Below are 21,108 nucleotides of genomic sequence, written 5' to 3'. Positions count from 1 at the left end.
TGAGTATGTAGTTTTTGACCTTATATGGAACCTCCTATCTGAAAATTTGAAAATTCTTAAAAAATTCGTCCAAAATCTTGATGACCCCAATCTCTTGTTTTGTACGTTTTTTCCACGTGTCTTGACACATAATGTATCCATGCAAAGTTTGGTGAAGATCTGAGTATGTAGTTTTTGACCTTATATGGAACCTCCTATCTGAAAATTTGAAAATTCTTAAAAAATTCCTCCAAAATCTTGATGTCTCCAATCTCTTGTTTTGTACGTTTTTTCCACGTGTCTTGACATCCAATGTATCCCTGCAAAGTTTGGTGAAGATCTGAGTATGTAGTTTTTGACCTTATCTGGAACCTCCCATCTGAAAATTTGAAAATTCCTAAAAAATCCGTGCAAAATCTTGATGACACCAATCTCTTGTTTTGTACGTTTTTTCCACGTGTCTTGACATCCAATGTATCCATGCAAAGTTTGGTGAAGATCTGAGTATGTCGTTTTTGACCTTATCTGGAACATCCATTCTGAAAATTTGAAAATTGTTAAAAAATTCGTCCAAAATTTTGATGTCTCCAATCTCTTGTTTTGTACGTTTTTTCCACGTGTCTTGACATCCAATGTATTCCTGCAATGTTTGGTGAAGATCTGAGTATGTAGTTTTTGACCTTATATGGAACCTCCTATCTGAAAATTTGAAAATTCTTAAAAAATTCGACCAAAATCTTGATGTTCCGAATCCTATGTTTTGTATGTTTTTTCCACGTGTCTTGACATCCAATGTATCCATGCAAAGTTTGGTGAAGATCTGAGTATGTAGTTTTTGACCTTATATTGAACCTCCCATCTGAAAATTTGAAAATTGTTAAAAAATTCGTCCAAAATCTTGATGTCTCCAATCTCTTTTTTGTACGTTTTTTCCACGTGTCTTGACATCCAATGTATCCCTGCAAAGTTTGGTGAAGATCTGAGTATGTAGTTTTTGACCTTATCTGGAACCTCCCATCTGAAAATTTGAAAATTCTTAAAAAATTCGACCAAAATCTTGATGTCTCCAATCTTTTGTTTTGTACGTTTTTTCCACGTGTCTTGACACATAATGTATCCATGCAAAGTTTGGTGAAGATCTGAGTATGTAGTTTTTGACCTTATATGGAACCTCCTATCTGAAAATTTGAAAATTCTTAAAAAATTCGTCCAAAATCTTGATGTCTCCAATCTCTTGTTTTGTACGTTTTTTCCACGTGTCTTGACATCCAATGTATCCCTGCAAAGTTTGGTGAAGATCTGAGTATGTAGTTTTTGACCTTATCTGGAACCTCCCATCTGAAAATTTGAAAATTCCTAAAAAATCCGTGCAAAATCTTGATGACCCCAATCTCTTGTTTTGTACGTTTTTTCCACGTGTCTTGACATCCAATGTATTCCTGCAATGTTTGGTGAAGATCTGAGTATGTAGTTTTTGACCTTATATGGAACCTCCTATCTGAAAATTTGAAAATTCTTAAAAAATTCGACCAAAATCTTGATGTTCCGAATCCTATGTTTTGTATGTGTTTTCCACGTGTCTTGACATCCAATGTATCCATGCAAAGTTTGGTGAAGATCTGAGTATGTAGTTTTTGACCTTATATTGAACCTCCCATCTGAAAATTTGAAAATTCTTAAAAAATTCGTCCAAAATCTTGATGACCCCAATCTCTTGTTTTGTACGTTTTTTCCACGTGTCTTGACATCCAAAGTATCCCTGCAAAGTTTGGTGAAGATCTGAGTATGTAGTTTTTGACCTTATATGGAACCTCCTTTCTGAAAATTTGAGAATTCTTAAAAAATTCGTCCAAAATCTTGATGTCTCCAATCTCTTGTTTTGTACGTTTTTTCCACGTGTCTTGACATCCAATGTATCCATGCAAAGTTTGGTGAAGATCTGAGTATGTCGTTTTTGACCTTATCTGGAACCTCCCATCTGAAAATTTGAAAATTCTTAAAAAATTCGTCGAAAATCTTGATGTCTCCAATCTTTTGTTTTGTACGTTTTTTCCACGTGTCTTGACATGCAAAGTATCCCTGCAACGTTTGGTGAAGATCTGAGTATGTAGTTTTTGACCTTATCTGGAACCTCCTATCTGAAAATTTGAAAATTCTTAAAAAATTCTTCGAAAATCTTGATGTCTCCAATCTCTTGTCTTGTACGTTTTTTCCACGTGTCTTGATATCCAATGTATCCCTGCAAAGTTTGGTGAAGATCTGAGTATGTCGTTTTTGACCTTATCTGGAACATCCTTTCTGAAAATTTGAAAATTGTTAAAAAATTCGTCTAAAATCTTGATGTCTCCAATCTCTTTTTTGTACGTTTTTTCCACGTGTCTTGACATCCAATGTATCCCTGCAAAGTTTGGTGAAGATCTGAGTATGTAGTTTTTGACCTTATCTGGAACCTCCCATCTGAAAATTTGAAAATTCTTAAAAAATTCGACCAAAATCTTGATGTCTCCAATCTTTTGTTTTGTACGTTTTTTCCACGTGTCTTGACACATAATGTATCCATGCAAAGTTTGGTGAAGATCTGAGTATGTAGTTTTTGACCTTATATGGAACCTCCTATCTGAAAATTTGAAAATTCTTAAAAAATTCGTCCAAAATCTTGATGTCTCCAATCTCTTTTTTGTACGTTTTTTCCACGTGTCTTGACATCCAATGTATCCCTGCAAAGTTTGGTGAAGATCTGAGTATGTAGTTTTTGACCTTATCTGGAACCTCCCATCTGAAAATTTGAAAATTCTTCAAAAATTCGTCGAAAATCTTGATGTCTCTAATCTCTTGTTTTGTACGTTTTTTCCACGTGTCTCGACCTCCAATGGATCCCTGCAAAGTTTGGTGAAGATCTGAGTATGTCGTTTTTGACCTTATCTGGAACATCCTTTCTGAAAATTTGAAAATTCTTAAAAAATTCGTCCAAAATCTTGATGTCTCCAATCTCTTGTTTTGTACGTTTTTTCCACGTGTCTTGACATCCAATGTATCCCTGCAAAGTTTGGTGAAGATCTGAGTATGTAGTTTTTGACCTTATCTGGAACCTCCCATCTGAAAATTTGAAAATTCTTAAAAAATTCGACCAATATCTTGATGTCTCCAATCTTTTGTTTTGTACGTTTTTTCCACGTGTCTTGACACATAATGTATCCATGCAAAGTTTGGTGAAGATCTGAGTATGTAGTTTTTGACCTTATATGGAACCTCCTATCTGAAAATTTGAAAATTCTTAAAAAATTCGTCCAAAATCTTGATGTCTCCAATCTCTTGTTTTGTACGTTTTTTCCACGTGTCTTGACATGCAAAGTATCCCTGCAACGTTTGGTGAAGATCTGAGTATGTAGTTTTTGACCTTATCTGGAACCTCCTATCTGAAAATTTGAAAATTCTTCAAAAATTCGTCGAAAATCTTGATGACCCCAATCTCTTGTTTTGTACTTTTTTTCCACGTGTCTCGACCTCCAATGTATCCCTGCAAAGTTTGGTGAAGATCTGAGTATGTAGTTTTTGACCTTATATGGAACCTCCTATCTGAAAATTTGAAAATTCTTAAAAAATTCGTCCAAAATCTTGATGTCACCAATCCTATGTTTTGTATGTTTTTTCCACGTGTCTTGACATCCAATGTATCCATGCAAAGTTTGGTGAAGATCTGAGTATGTCGTTTTTGACCTTATCTGGAACCTCCCATCTGAAAATTTGAAAATTCTTAAAAAATTCGTCGAAAATCTTGATGTCTCCGATCTCTTGTTTTGTACGTTTTTTCCACGTGTCTTGTAATGCAAAGTATTCCTGCAAAGTTTGGTGAAGATCTGAGTATGTAGTTTTTGACCTCATCTGGAACCTCCTATCTGAAAATTTGAAAATTCTTAAAAAATTCGTCCAAAATTTTGATGTCTCCAATCTCTTGTTTTGTACGTTTTTTCCACGTGTCTTGACATCCAATGTATCCCTGCAATGTTTGGTGAAGATCTGAGTATGTAGTTTTTGACCTTATCTGGAACCTCCCATCTGAAAATTTGAAAATTCCTAAAAAATCCGTCCAAAATCTTGATGACCCCAATCTCTTGTTTTGTACGTTTTTTCCACGTGTCTTGACATCCAATGTATCCCTGCAAAGTTTGGTGAAGATCTGAGTATGTAGTTTTTGACCTTATCTGGAACCTCCTATCTGAAAATTTGAAAATTCTTAAAAAATTCGTCCAAAATCTTGATGTCTCCAATCTCTTGTTTTGTACGATTTTTCCACGTGTCTTGACATCCAATGTATCCCTGCAAAGTTTGGTGAAGATCTGAGTATGTAGTTTTTGACCTTATATTGAACCTCCCATCTGAAAATTTGAAAATTCTTAAAAAATTCGTCCAAAATCTTGATGTCTCCAATCTCTTGTTTTGTACGTTTTTTCCACGTGTCTTGATATCCAATGTATCCCTGCAAAGTTTGGTGAAGATCTGAGTATGTAGTTTTTGACCTTATATGGAACCTCCTATCTGAAAATTTGAAAATTCTTAAAAAATTCGTCCAAAATTTTGATGTCTCCAATCTCTTGTTTTGTACGTTTTTTCCACGTGTCTTGACATCCAATGTATTCCTGCAAAGTTTGGTGAAGATCTGAGTATGTAGTTTTTGACCTCATCTGGAACCTCCTATCTGAAAATTTGAAAATTCCTAAAAAATCCGTCCAAAATCTTGATGACCCCAATCTCTTGTTTTGTACGTTTTTTCCACGTGTCTTGACATCCAATGTATCCATGCAAAGTTTGGTGAAGATCTGAGTATGTCGTTTTTGACCTTATCTGGAACATCCTTTCTGAAAATTTGAAAATTCTTAAAAAATTCGTCCAAAATCTTGATGTCTCCAATCTCTTGTTTTGTACGTTTTTTCCACGTGTCTTGACACATAATGTATCCATGCAAAGTTTGGTGAAGATCTGAGTATGTAGTTTTTGACCTTATATGGAACCTCCTATCTGAAAATTTGAAAATTCTTAAAAAATTCGTCCAAAATCTTGATGACCCCAATCTCTTGTTTTGTACGTTTTTTCCACGTGTCTTGACACATAATGTATCCATGCAAAGTTTGGTGAAGATCTGAGTATGTAGTTTTTGACCTTATATGGAACCTCCTATCTGAAAATTTGAAAATTCTTAAAAAATTCGTCCAAAATCTTGATGTCTCCAATCTCTTGTTTTGTACGTTTTTTCCACGTGTCTTGACATCCAATGTATCCCTGCAAAGTTTGGTGAAGATCTGAGTATGTAGTTTTTGACCTTATCTGGAACCTCCCATCTGAAAATTTGAAAATTCCTAAAAAATCCGTGCAAAATCTTGATGACCCCAATCTCTTGTTTTGTACGTTTTTTCCACGTGTCTTGACATCCAATGTATCCATGCAAAGTTTGGTGAAGATCTGAGTATGTCGTTTTTGACCTTATCTGGAACATCCTTTCTGAAAATTTGAAAATTGTTAAAAAATTCGTCCAAAATTTTGATGTCTCCAATCTCTTGTTTTGTACGTTTTTTCCACGTGTCTTGACATCCAATGTATTCCTGCAATGTTTGGTGAAGATCTGAGTATGTAGTTTTTGACCTTATATGGAACCTCCTATCTGAAAATTTGAAAATTCTTAAAAAATTCGACCAAAATCTTGATGTTCCGAATCCTATGTTTTGTATGTTTTTTCCACGTGTCTTGACATCCAATGTATCCATGCAAAGTTTATTGAAGATCTGAGTATGTAGTTTTTGACCTTATATTGAACCTCCCATCTGAAAATTTGAAAATTGTTAAAAAAATCGTCCAAAATCTTGATGTCTCCAATCTCTTTTTTGTACGTTTTTTCCACGTGTCTTGACATCCAATGTATCCCTGCAAAGTTTGGTGAAGATCTGAGTATGTAGTTTTTGACCTTATCTGGAACATCCCATCTGAAAATTTGAAAATTCTTAAAAAATTCGACCAAAATCTTGATGTCTCCAATCTTTTGTTTTGTACGTTTTTTCCACGTGTCTTGACACATAATGTATCCATGCAAAGTTTGGTGAAGATCTGAGTATGTAGTTTTTGACCTTATATGGAACCTCCTATCTGAAAATTTGAAAATTCTTAAAAAATTCGTCCAAAATCTTGATGTCTCCAATCTCTTGTTTTGTACGTTTTTTCCACGTGTCTTGACATCCAATGTATCCCTGCAAAGTTTGGTGAAGATCTGAGTATGTAGTTTTTGACCTTATCTGGAACCTCCCATCTGAAAATTTGAAAATTCCTAAAAAATCCGTGCAAAATCTTGATGACCCCAATCTCTTGTTTTGTACGTTTTTTCCACGTGTCTTGACATCCAATGTATTCCTGCAATGTTTGGTGAAGATCTGAGTATGTAGTTTTTGACCTTATATGGAACCTCCTATCTGAAAATTTGAAAATTCTTAAAAAATTCGACCAAAATCTTGATGTTCCGAATCCCATGTTTTGTATGTTTTTTCCACGTGTCTTGACATCCAATGTATCCATGCAAAGTTTGGTGAAGATCTGAGTATGTAGTTTTTGACCTTATATTGAACCTCCCATCTGAAAATTTGAAAATTCTTAAAAAATTCGTCCAAAATCTTGATGACCCCAATCTCTTGTTTTGTACGTTTTTTCCACGTGTCTTGACATCCAAAGTATCCCTGCAAAGTTTGGTGAAGATCTGAGTATGTAGTTTTTGACCTTATATGGAACCTCCTTTCTGAAAATTTGAGAATTCTTAAAAAATTCGTCCAAAATCTTGATGTCTCCAATCTCTTGTTTTGTACGTTTTTTCCACGTGTCTTGACATCCAATGTATCCATGCAAAGTTTGGTGAAGATCTGAGTATGTCGTTTTTGACCTTATCTGGAACCTCCCATCTGAAAATTTGAAAATTCTTAAAAAATTCGTCGAAAATCTTGATGTCTCCAATCTTTTGTTTTGTACGTTTTTTCCACGTGTCTTGACATGCAAAGTATCCCTGCAACGTTTGGTGAAGATCTGAGTATGTAGTTTTTGACTTTATCTGGAACCTCATATCTGAAAATTTGAAAATTCTTAAAAAATTCGTCGAAAATCTTGATGTCTCCAATCTCTTGTTTTGTACGTTTTTTCCACGTGTCTTGATATCCAATGTATCCCTGCAAAGTTTGGTGAAGATCTGAGTATGTAGTTTTTGACCTTATATGGAACCTCCTATCTGAAAATTTGAAAATTCTTAAAAAATTCGTCCAAAATCTTGATGTCTCCAATCTCTTGTTTTGTACGTTTTTTCCACGTGTCTTGACATCCAATGTATCCCTGCAAAGTTTGGTGAAGATCTGAGTATGTAGTTTTTGACCTTATCTGGAACCTCCCATCTGAAAATTTGAAAATTCCTAAAAAATCCGTGCAAAATCTTGATGACCCCAATCTCTTGTTTTGTACGTTTTTTCCACGTGTCTTGACATCCAATGTATCCATGCAAAGTTTGGTGAAGATCTGAGTATGTCGTTTTTGACCTTATCTGGAACATCCTTTCTGAAAATTTGAAAATTGTTAAAAAATTCGTCCAAAATCTTGATGTCTCCAATCTCTTTTTTGTACGTTTTTTCCACGTGTCTTGACATCCAATGTATCCCTGCAAAGTTTGGTGAAGATCTGAGTATGTAGTTTTTGACTTTATCTGGAACCTCCCATCTGAAAATTTGAAAATTCTTCAAAAATTCGTCGAAAATCTTGATGTCTCCAATCTCTTGTTTTGTACGTTTTTTCCACGTGTCTCGACCTCCAATGGATCCCTGCAAAGTTTGGTGAAGATCTGAGTATGTCGTTTTTGACCTTATCTGGAACATAGTTTCTGAAAATTTGAAAATTCTTAAAAAATTCGTCCAAAATCTTGATGTCTCCAATCTCTTGTTTTGTACGTTTTTTCCACGTGTCTTGACATCCAATGTATCCCTGCAAAGTTTGGTGAAGATCTGAGTATGTAGTTTTTGACCTTATCTGGAACCTCCCATCTGAAAATTTGAAAATTCTTAAAAAATTCGACCAATATCTTGATGTCTCCAATCTTTTGTTTTGTACGTTTTTTCCACGTGTCTTGACACATAATGTATCCATGCAAAGTTTGGTGAAGATCTGAGTATGTAGTTTTTGACCTTATATGGAACCTCCTATCTGAAAATTTGAAAATTCTTAAAAAATTCGACCAAAATCTTGATGTTCCGAATCCTATGTTTTGTATGTTTTTTCCACGTGTCTTGACATCCAATGTATCCATGCAAAGTTTGGTGAAGATCTGAGTATGTAGTTTTTGACCTTATCTGGAACCTCCCATCTGAAAATTTGAAAATTCTTCAAAAATTCGTCCAAAATCTTGATGTCTCCAATCTCTTGTTTTGTACGTTTTTTCCACGTGTCTTGACATCCAATGTATCCCTGCAAAGTTTGGTGAAGATCTGAGTATGTAGTTTTTGACCTTATCTGGAACCTCCCATCTGAAAATTTGAAAATTCTTAAAAAATTCGACCAATATCTTGATGTCTCCAATCTTTTGTTTTGTACGTTTTTTCCACGTGTCTTGACACATAATGTATCTATGCAAAGTTTGGTGAAGATCTGAGTATGTAGTTTTTGACCTTATATGGAACCTCCTATCTGAAAATTTGAAAATTCTTAAAAAATTCGTCCAAAATCTTGATGTCTCCAATCTCTTGTTTTGTACGTTTTTTCCACGTGTCTTGACATGCAAAGTATCCCTGCAACGTTTGGTGAAGATCTGAGTATGTAGTTTTTGACCTTATCTGGAACCTCCTATCTGAAAATTTGAAAATTCTTCAAAAATTCGTCGAAAATCTTGATGTCTCCAATCTCTTGTTTTGTACGTTTTTTCCACGTGTCTTGACATCCAATGTATCCCTGCAATGTTTGGTGGAGATCTGAGTATGTAGTTTTTGACCTTATCTGGGACCTCCTATCAGAAAATTTGAAAATTCTTCAAAAATTCGTCCAAAATCTTGATGTCTCCAATCTCTTGTTTTGTACGTTTTTTCCACGTGTCTCGACCTCCAATGTATCCCTGCAAAGTTTGGTGAAGATCTGAGTATGTCGTTTTTGACCTTATCTGGAACATCCTTTCTGAAAATTTGAAAATTCTTAAAAAATTCGTCGAAAATCTTGATGTCTCCAATCTCTTGTTTTGTACGTTTTTTCCACGTGTCTTGACATCCAATGTATCCCTGCAAAGTTTGGTAAAGATCTGAGTATGTAGTTTTTGACCTTATATGGAACCTCCTTTCTGAAAATTTGAAAATTCTCAAAAAATTCGTCCATAATCTTGATGTCTCCAATCTCTTGTTTTGTACGTTTTTTCCACGTGTCTTGACATCCAATGTATCCCTGCAAAGTTTGGTGAAGATCTGAGTATGTAGTTTTTGACCTTATATGGAACCTCCTATCTGAAAATTTGAAAATTCTTAAAAAATTCGTCCAAAATCTTGATGACCCCAATCTCTTGTTTTGTACGTTTTTTCCACGTGTCTTGACACATAATGTATCCATGCAAAGTTTGGTGAAGATCTGAGTATGTAGTTTTTGACCTTATATGGAACCTCCTATCTGAAAATTTGAAAATTCTTAAAAAATTCGTCCAAAATCTTGATGTCTCCAATCTCTTGTTTTGTACGTTTTTTCCACGTGTCTCGACCTCCAATGGATCCCTGCAAAGTTTGGTGAAGATCTGAGTATGTCGTTTTTGACCTTATCTGGAACATCCTTTCTGAAAATTTGAAAATTCTTAAAAAATTCGTCCAAAATCTTGATGTCTCCAATCTCTTGTTTTGTACGTTTTTTCCACGTGTCTTGACATCCAATGTATCCATGCAAAGTTTGGTGAAGATCTGAGTATGTAGTTTTTGACCTTATCTGGAACCTCCCATCTGAAAATTTGAAAATTCTTAAAAAATTCGACCAATATCTTGATGTCTCCAATCTTTTGTTTTGTACGTTTTTTCCACGTGTCTTGACACATAATGTATCCATGCAAAGTTTGGTGAAGATCTGAGTATGTAGTTTTTGACCTTATATGGAACCTCCTATCTGAAAATTTGAAAATTCTTAAAAAATTCGTCCAAAATCTTGATGTCTCCAATCTCTTGTTTTGTACGTTTTTTCCACGTGTCTTGACATGCAAAGTATCCCTGCAACGTTTGGTGAAGATCTGAGTATGTAGTTTTTGACCTTATCTGGAACCTCCTATCTGAAAATTTGAAAATTCTTCAAAAATTCGTCGAAAATCTTGATGACCCCAATCTCTTGTTTTGTACTTTTTTTCCACGTGTCTCGACCTCCAATGTATCCCTGCAAAGTTTGGTGAAGATCTGAGTATGTCGTTTTTGACCTTATATGGAACCTCCTATCTGAAAATTTGAAAATTCTTAAAAAATTCGTCCAAAATCTTGATGTCACCAATCCTATGTTTTGTATGTTTTTTCCACGTGTCTTGACATCCAATGTATCCATGCAAAGTTTGGTGAAGATCTGAGTATGTCGTTTTTGACCTTATCTGGAACCTCCCATCTGAAAATTTGAAAATTCTTAAAAAATTCGTCGAAAATCTTGATGTCTCCGATCTCTTGTTTTGTACGTTTTTTCCACGTGTCTTGTAATGCAAAGTATTCCTGCAAAGTTTGGTGAAGATCTGAGTATGTAGTTTTTGACCTTATCTGGAACCTCCTATCTGAAAATTTGAAAATTCTTAAAAAATTCGTCCAAAATCTTGATGTCTCCAATCTCTTGTTTTGTACGTTTTTTCCACGTGTCTTGACATCCAATGTATCCCTGCAAAGTTTGGTGAAGATCTGAGTATGTAGTTTTTGACCTTATATTGAACCTCCCATCTGAAAATTTGAAAATTCTTAAAAAATTCGTCCAAAATCTTGATGTCTCCAATCTCTTGTTTTGTACGTTTTTTCCACGTGTCTTGATATCCAATGTATCCCTGCAAAGTTTGGTGAAGATCTGAGTATGTAGTTTTTGACCTTATATGGAACCTCCTATCTGAAAATTTGAAAATTCTTAAAAAATTCGTCCAAAATTTTGATGTCTCCAATCTCTTGTTTTGTACGTTTTTTCCACGTGTCTTGACATCCAATGTATTCCTGCAAAGTTTGGTGAAGATCTGAGTATGTAGTTTTTGACCTCATCTGGAACCTCCTATCTGAAAATTTGAAAATTCCTAAAAAATCCGTCCAAAATCTTGATGACCCCAATCTCTTGTTTTGTACGTTTTTTCCACGTGTCTTGACATCCAATGTATCCATGCAAAGTTTGGTGAAGATCTGAGTATGTCGTTTTTGACCTTATCTGGAACATCCTTTCTGAAAATTTGAAAATTCTTAAAAAATTCGTCCAAAATCTTGATGTCTCCAATCTCTTGTTTTGTACGTTTTTTCCACGTGTCTTGACACATAATGTATCCATGCAAAGTTTGGTGAAGATCTGAGTATGTAGTTTTTGACCTTATATGGAACCTCCTATCTGAAAATTTGAAAATTCTTAAAAAATTCGTCCAAAATCTTGATGACCCCAATCTCTTGTTTTGTACGTTTTTTCCACGTGTCTTGACACATAATGTATCCATGCAAAGTTTGGTGAAGATCTGAGTATGTAGTTTTTGACCTTATATGGAACCTCCTATCTGAAAATTTGAAAATTCTTAAAAAATTCGTCCAAAATCTTGATGTCTCCAATCTCTTGTTTTGTACGTTTTTTCCACGTGTCTTGACATCCAATGTATCCCTGCAAAGTTTGGTGAAGATCTGAGTATGTAGTTTTTGACCTTATATGGAACCTCCTATCTGAAAATTTGAAAATTCTTAAAAAATTCGTCCAAAATCTTGATGTCTCCAATCTCTTGTTTTGTACGTTTTTTCCACGTGTCTTGACATGCAAAGTATCCCTGCAACGTTTGGTGAAGATCTGAGTATGTAGTTTTTGACCTTATCTGGAACCTCCTATCTGAAAATTTGAAAATTCTTCAAAAATTCGTCGAAAATCTTGATGACCCCAATCTCTTGTTTTGTACTTTTTTTCCACGTGTCTCGACCTCCAATGTATCCCTGCAAAGTTTGGTGAAGATCTGAGTATGTCGTTTTTGACCTTATATGGAACCTCCTATCTGAAAATTTGAAAATTCTTAAAAAATTCGTCCAAAATCTTGATGTCACCAATCCTATGTTTTGTATGTTTTTTCCACGTGTCTTGACATCCAATGTATCCATGCAAAGTTTGGTGAAGATCTGAGTATGTCGTTTTTGACCTTATCTGGAACCTCCCATCTGAAAATTTGAAAATTCTTAAAAAATTCGTCGAAAATCTTGATGTCTCCGATCTCTTGTTTTGTACGTTTTTTCCACGTGTCTTGTAATGCAAAGTATTCCTGCAAAGTTTGGTGAAGATCTGAGTATGTAGTTTTTGACCTTATCTGGAACCTCCTATCTGAAAATTTGAAAATTCTTAAAAAATTCGTCCAAAATCTTGATGTCTCCAATCTCTTGTTTTGTACGTTTTTTCCACGTGTCTTGACATCCAATGTATCCCTGCAAAGTTTGGTGAAGATCTGAGTATGTAGTTTTTGACCTTATATTGAACCTCCCATCTGAAAATTTGAAAATTCTTAAAAAATTCGTCCAAAATCTTGATGTCTCCAATCTCTTGTTTTGTACGTTTTTTCCACGTGTCTTGATATCCAATGTATCCCTGCAAAGTTTGGTGAAGATCTGAGTATGTAGTTTTTGACCTTATATGGAACCTCCTATCTGAAAATTTGAAAATTCTTAAAAAATTCGTCCAAAATTTTGATGTCTCCAATCTCTTGTTTTGTACGTTTTTTCCACGTGTCTTGACATCCAATGTATTCCTGCAAAGTTTGGTGAAGATCTGAGTATGTAGTTTTTGACCTCATCTGGAACCTCCTATCTGAAAATTTGAAAATTCCTAAAAAATCCGTCCAAAATCTTGATGACCCCAATCTCTTGTTTTGTACGTTTTTTCCACGTGTCTTGACATCCAATGTATCCATGCAAAGTTTGGTGAAGATCTGAGTATGTCGTTTTTGACCTTATCTGGAACATCCTTTCTGAAAATTTGAAAATTCTTAAAAAATTCGTCCAAAATCTTGATGTCTCCAATCTCTTGTTTTGTACGTTTTTTCCACGTGTCTTGACACATAATGTATCCATGCAAAGTTTGGTGAAGATCTGAGTATGTAGTTTTTGACCTTATATGGAACCTCCTATCTGAAAATTTGAAAATTCTTAAAAAATTCGTCCAAAATCTTGATGACCCCAATCTCTTGTTTTGTACGTTTTTTCCACGTGTCTTGACACATAATGTATCCATGCAAAGTTTGGTGAAGATCTGAGTATGTAGTTTTTGACCTTATATGGAACCTCCTATCTGAAAATTTGAAAATTCTTAAAAAATTCGTCCAAAATCTTGATGTCTCCAATCTCTTGTTTTGTACGTTTTTTCCACGTGTCTTGACATCCAATGTATCCCTGCAAAGTTTGGTGAAGATCTGAGTATGTAGTTTTTGACCTTATCTTGAACCTCCCATCTGAAAATTTGAAAATTCCTAAAAAATCCGTGCAAAATCTTGATGACCCCAATCTCTTGTTTTGTACGTTTTTTCCACGTGTCTTGACATCCAATGTATCCATGCAAAGTTTGGTGAAGATCTGAGTATGTCGTTTTTGACCTTATCTGGAACATCCTTTCTGAAAATTTGAAAATTGTTAAAAAATTCGTCCAAAATTTTGATGTCTCCAATCTCTTGTTTTGTACGTTTTTTCCACGTGTCTTGACATCCAATGTATTCCTGCAATGTTTTTGTGAAGATCTGAGTATGTAGTTTTTGACCTTATATGGAACCTCCTATCTGAAAATTTGAAAATTCTTAAAAAATTCGACCAAAATCTTGATGTTCCGAATCCTATGTTTTGTATGTTTTTTCCACGTGTCTTGACATCCAATGTATCCATGCAAAGTTTGGTGAAGATCTGAGTATGTAGTTTTTGACCTTATATTGAAAATCCCATCTGAAAATTTGAAAATTGTTAAAAAATTCGTCCAAAATCTTGATGTCTCCAATCTCTTTTTTGTACGTTTTTCCACGTGTCTTGACATCCAATGTATCCCTGCAAAGTTTGGTGAAGATCTGAGTATGTAGTTTTTGACCTTATCTGGAACCTCCCATCTGAAAATTTGAAAATTCTTAAAAAATTCGACCAAAATCTTGATGTCTCCAATCTTTTGTTTTGTACGTTTTTTCCACGTGTCTTGACACATAATGTATCCATGCAAAGTTTGGTGAAGATCTGAGTATGTAGTTTTTGACCTTATATGGAACCTCCTATCTGAAAATTTGAAAATTCTTAAAAAATTCGTCCAAAATCTTGATGTCTCCAATCTCTTGTTTTGTACGTTTTTTCCACGTGTCTTGACATGCAAAGTATCCCTGCAACGTTTGGTGAAGATCTGAGTATGTAGTTTTTGACCTTATCTGGAACCTCCTATCTGAAAATTTGAAAATTCTTCAAAAATTCGTCGAAAATCTTGATGTCTCCAATCTCTTGTTTTGTACGTTTTTTCCACGTGTCTTGACATCCAATGTATCCCTGCAATGTTTGGTGGAGATCTGAGTATGTAGTTTTTGACCTTATCTGGGACCTCCTATCAGAAAATTTGAAAATTCTTCAAAAATTCGTCCAAAATCTTGATGTCTCCAATCTCTTCTTTTGTACGTTTTTTCCACGTGTCTCGACCTCCAATGTATCCCTGCAAAGTTTGGTGAAGATCTGAGTATGTCGTTTTTGACTTTATCTGGAACCTCCTATCTGAAAATTTGAAAATTCTTAAAAAATTCGTCCAAAATCTTGATGTCTCCAATCTCTTGTTTTGTACGTTTTTTCCACGTGTCTTGACATCCAATGTATCCCTGCAAAGTTTGGTGAAGATCTGAGTATGTAGTTTTTGACCTTATCTGGAACCTCCCATCTGAAAATTTGAAAATTCCTAAAAAATCCGTGCAAAATCTTGATGACCCCAATCTCTTGTTTTGTACGTTTTTTCCACGTGTCTTGACATCCAATGTATTCCTGCAATGTTTGGTGAAGATCTGAGTATGTAGTTTTTGACCTTATATGGAACCTCCTATCTGAAAATTTGAAAATTCTTAAAAAATTCGACCAAAATCTTGATGTTCCGAATCCTATGTTTTGTATGTTTTTTCCACGTGTCTTGACATCCAATGTATCCATGCAAAGTTTGGTGAAGATCTGAGTATGTAGTTTTTGACCTTATATTGAACCTCCCATCTGAAAATTTGAAAATTCTTAAAAAATTCGTCCAAAATCTTGATGACCCCAATCTCTTGTTTTGTACGTTTTTTCCACGTGTCGTGACATCCAAAGTATCCCTGCAAAGTTTGGTGAAGATCTGAGTATGTAGTTTTTGACCTTATATGGAACCTCCTTTCTGAAAATTTGAAAATTCTTAAAAAATTCGTCCAAAATCTTGATGTCTCCAATCTCTTGTTTTGTACGTTTTTTCCACGTGTCTTGACATCCAATGTATCCATGCAAAGTTTGGTGAAGATCTGAGTATGTCGTTTTTGACCTTATCTGGAACCTCCCATCTGAAAATTTGAAAATTCTTAAAAAATTCGTCCAAAATCTTGATGTCTCCAATCTTTTGTTTTGTACGTTTTTTCCACGTGTCTTGACATGCAAAGTATCCCTGCAACGTTTGGTGAAGATCTGAGTATGTAGTTTTTGACTTTATCTGGAACCTCATATCTGAAAATTTGAAAATTCTTAAAAAATTCGTCGAAAATCTTGATGTCTCCAATCTCTTGTTTTGTACGTTTTTTCCACGTGTCTTGATATCCAATGTATCCCTGCAAAGTTTGGTGAAGATCTGAGTATGTAGTTTTTGACCTTATATGGAACCTCCTATCTGAAAATTTGAAAATTCTTAAAAAATTCGTCCAAAATCTTGATGTCTCCAATCTCTTGTTTTGTACGTTTTTTCCACGTGTCTTGACATCCAATGTATCCCTGCAAAGTTTGGTGAAGATCTGAGTATGTAGTTTTTGACCTTATCTGGAACCTCCCATCTGAAAATTTGAAAATTCCTAAAAAATCCGTGCAAAATCTTGATGACCCCAATCTCTTGTTTTGTACGTTTTTTCCACGTGTCTTGACATCCAATGTATCCATGCAAAGTTTGGTGAAGATCTGAGTATGTCGTTTTTGACCTTATCTGGAACATCCTTTCTGAAAATTTGAAAATTGTTAAAAAATTCGTCCAAAATCTTGATGTCTCCAATCTCTTTTTTGTACGTTTTTTCCACGTGTCTTGACATCCAATGTATCCCTGCAAAGTTTGGTGAAGATCTGAGTATGTAGTTTTTGACCTTATCTGGAACCTCCCATCTGAAAATTTGAAAATTCTTCAAAAATTCGTCGAAAATCTTGATGTCTCCAATCTCTTGTTTTGTACGTTTTTTCCACGTGTCTCGACCTCCAATGGATCCCTGCAAAGTTTGGTGAAGATCTGAGTATGTCGTTTTTGACTTTATCTGGAACATCCTTTCTGAAAATTTGAAAATTCTTAAAAAATTCGTCCAAAATCTTGATGTCTCCAATCTCTTGTTTTGTACGTTTTTTCCACGTGTCTTGACATCCAATGTATCCCTGCAAAGTTTGGTGAAGATCTGAGTATGTAGTTTTTGACCTTATCTGGAACCTCCCATCTGAAAATTTGAAAATTCTTAAAAAATTCGACCAATATCTTGATGTCTCCAATCTTTTGTTTTGTACGTTTTTTCCACGTGTCTTGACACATAATGTATCCATGCAAAGTTTGGTGAAGATCTGAGTATGTAGTTTTTGACCTTATATGGAACCTCCTATCTGAAAATTTGAAAATTCTTAAAAAATTCGTCCAAAATCTTGATGTCTCCAATCTCTTGTTTTGTACGTTTTTTCCACGTGTCTTGACATGCAAAGTATCCCTGCAACGTTTGGTGAAGATCTGAGTATGTAGTTTTTGACCTTATCTGGAACCTCCTATCTGAAAATTTGAAAATTCTTCAAAAATTCGTCGAAAATCTTGATGTCTCCAATCTCTTGTTTTGTACGTTTTTTCCACGTGTCTTGACATCCAATGTATCCCTGCAATGTTTGGTGGAGATCTGAGTATGTAGTTTTTGACCTTATCTGGGACCTCCTATCAGAAAATTTGAAAATTCTTCAAAAATTCGTCCAAAATCTTGATGTCTCCAATCTCTTGTTTTGTACGTTTTTTCCACGTGTCTCGACCTCCAATGTATCCCTGCAAAGTTTGGTGAAGATCTGAGTATGTCGTTTTTGACCTTATCTGGAACATCCTTTCTGAAAATTTGAAAATTCTTAAAAAATTCGTCGAAAATCTTGATGTCTCCAATCTCTTGTTTTGTACGTTTTTTCCACGTGTCTTGACATCCAATGTATCCCTGCAAAGTTTGGTGAAGATCTGAGTATGTAGTTTTTGACCTTATATGGAACCTCCTTTCTGAAAATTTGAAAATTCTCAAAAAATTCGTCCATAATCTTGATGTCTCCAATCTCTTGTTTTGTACGTTTTTTCCACGTGTCTTGACATCCAATGTATCCCTGCAAAGTTTGGTGAAGATCTGAGTATGTAGTTTTTGACCTTATATGGAACCTCCTATCTGAAAATTTGAAAATTCTTAAAAAATTCGTCCAAAATCTTGATGACCCCAATCTCTTGTTTTGTACGTTTTTTCCACGTGTCTTGACACATAATGTATCCATGCAAAGTTTGGTGAAGATCTAAGTATGTAGTTTTTGACCTTATATGGAACCTCCTATCTGAAAATTTGAAAATTCTTAAAAAATTCGTCGAAAATCTTGATGTCTCCAATCTCTTGTTTTGTACGTTTTTTCCACGTGTCTTGACATCCAATGTATCCCTGCAAAGTTTGGTGAAGATCTGAGTATGTAGTTTTTGACCTTATATGGAACCTCCTTTCTGAAAATTTGAAAATTCTCAAAAAATTCGTCCATAATCTTGATGTCTCCAATCTCTTGTTTTGTACGTTTTTTCCACGTGTCTTGACATCCAATGTATCCCTGCAAAGTTTGGTGAAGATCTGAGTATGTAGTTTTTGACCTTATATGGAACCTCCTATCTGAAAATTTGAAAATTCTTAAAAAATTCGTCCAAAATCTTGATGACCCCAATCTCTTGTTTTGTACGTTTTTTCCACGTGTCTTGACACATAATGTATCCATGCAAAGTTTGGTGAAGATCTAAGTATGTAGTTTTTGACCTTATATGGAACCTCCTATCTGAAAATTTGAAAATTCTTCAAAAATTCGTCCAAAATCTTGATGTCTCCAATCTCTTGTTTTGTACGTTTTTTCCACGTGTCTCGACCTCCAATGGATCCCTGCAAAGTTTGGTGAAGATCTGAGTATATCGTTTTTGACCTTATCTGGAACATCCTTTCTGAAAATTTGAAAATTCTTAAAAAATTCGTCGAAAATCTTGATGTCTCCAATCTCTTGTTTTGTACGTTTTTTCCACGTGTCTTGACATCCAATGTATCCCTGCAAAGTTTGGTGAAGATCTGAGTATGTAGTTTTTGACCTTATATGGAACCTCCCATCTGAAAATTTGAAAATTCTTAAAAAATTCGTCCAAAATCTTGATGTCTCCAATCTCTTGTTTTGTACGTTTTTTCCACGTGTCTCGACCTCCAATGGATCCCTGCAAAGTTTGGTGAAGATCTGAGTATGTCGTTTTTGACCATATCTGGAACCTCCCATCTGAAAATTTGAAAATTCTTAAAAAATTCGTCGAAAATCTTGATGTCTCCGATCTCTTGTTTTCTACGTTTTTTCCACGTGTCTTGACATGCAAAGTATTCCTGCAAAGTTTGGTGAAGATCTGAGTATGTAGTTTTTGACCTCATCTGGAACCTCCTATCTGAAAATTTGAAAATTCTTAAAAAATTCGTCCAAAATCTTGATGTCTCCAATCTCTTGTTTTGTACGTTTTTTCCACGTGTCTTGACATCCAATGTATCCCTGCAATGTTTGGTGAAGATCTGAGTATGTAGTTTTTGACCTTATCTGGAACCTCCCATCTGAAAATTTGAAAATTCCTAAAAAATCCGTCCAAAATCTTGATGACCCCAATCTCTTGTTTTGTACTTTTTTTCCACGTGTCTCGACCTCCAATGTATCCCTGCAAAGTTTGGTGAAGATCTGAGTATGTAGTTTTTGACCTTATATGGAACCTCCTATCTGAAAATTTGAAAATTCTTAAAAAATTCGTCCAAAATCTTGATGTCACCAATCCTATGTTTTGTATGTTTTTTCCACGTGTCTTGACATCCAATGTATCCATGCAAAGTTTGGTGAAGATCTGAGTATGTCGTTTTTGACCTTATCTGGAACCTCCCATCTGAAAATTTGAAAATTCTTAAAAAATTCGTCGAAAATCTTGATGTCTCCGATCTCTTGTTTTGTACGTTTTTTCCACGTGTCTTGACATGCAAAGTATTCCTGCAAAGTTTGGTGAAGATCTGAGTATGTAGTTTTAGACCTTATCTGGAACATCCTTTCTGAAAATTTGAAAATTCTTAAAAAATTCGTCCAAAATCTTGATGTCTCCAATCTCTTGTTTTGTACGTTTTTTCCACGTGTCTTGACATCCAATGTATCCCTGCAAAGTTTGGTGAAGATCTGAGTATGTAGTTTTTGACCTTATCTGGAACCTCCCATCTGAAAATTTGAAAATTCTTAAAAAATTCGACCAATATCTTGATGTCTCCAATCTTTTGTTTTGTACGTTTTTTCCACGTGTCTTGACACATAATGTATCCATGCAAAGTTTGGTGAAGATCTGAGTATGTAGTTTTTGACCTTATATGGAACCTCCTATCTGAAAATTTGAAAATTCTTAAAAAATTCGTCCAAAATCTTGATGTCTCCAATCTCTTGTTTTGTACGTTTTTTCCACGTGTCTTGACATGCAAAGTATCCCTGCAACGTTTGGTGAAGATCTGAGTATGTAGTTTTTGACCTTATCTGGAACCTCCTATCTGAAAATTTGAAAATTCTTCAAAAATTCGTCGAAAATCTTGATGACCCCAATCTCTTGTTTTGTACTTTTTTTCCACGTGTCTCGACCTCCAATGTATCCCTGCAAAGTTTGGTGAAGATCTGAGTATGTAGTTTTTGACCTTATATGGAACCTCCTATCTGAAAATTTGAAAATTCTTAAAAAATTCGTCCAAAATCTTGATGTCACCAATCCTATGTTTTGTATGTTTTTTCCACGTGTCTTGACATCCAATGTATCCATGCAAAGTTTGGTGAAGATCTGAGTATGTCGTTTTTGACCTTATCTGGAACCTCCCATCTGAAAATTTGAAAATTCTTAAAAAATTCGTCGAAAATCTTGATGTCTCCGATCTCTTGTTTTGTACGTTTTTTCCACGTGTCTTGTAATGCAAAGTATTCCTGCAAAGTTTGGTGAAGATCTGAGTATGTAGTTTTTTACCTCATCTGGAACCTCCTATCTGAAAATTTGAAAATTCTTAAAAAATTCGTCCAAAATTTTGATGTCTCCAATCTCTTGTTTTGTACGTTTTTTCCACGTGTCTTGACATCCAATGTATCCCTGCAATGTTTGGTGAAGATCTGAGTATGTAGTTTTTGACCTTATCTGGAACCTCCCATCTGAAAATTTGAAAATTCCTAAAAAATCCGTCCAAAATCTTGATGACCCCAATCTCTTGTTTTGTACGTTTTTTCCACGTGTCTTGACATCCAATGTATCCCTGCAAAGTTTGGTGAAGATCTGAGTATGTAGTTTTTGACCTTATCTGGAACCTCCTATCTGAAAATTTGAAAATTCTTAAAAAATTCGTCCAAAATCTTGATGTCTCCAATCTCTTGTTTTGTACGTTTTTTCCACGTGTCTTGACATCCAATGTATCCCTGCAAAGTTTGGTGA

This window comes from Lepisma saccharinum, chromosome 24, assembly GCF_977018435.1.
Source record: "Lepisma saccharinum chromosome 24, izLepSacc3.1, whole genome shotgun sequence".
Classification (NCBI taxonomy): domain Eukaryota; kingdom Metazoa; phylum Arthropoda; class Insecta; order Zygentoma; family Lepismatidae; genus Lepisma; species Lepisma saccharinum.
The sequence above is the reverse complement of the archived record's forward strand: the minus strand, read 5'-3'. Positions refer to the sequence as shown.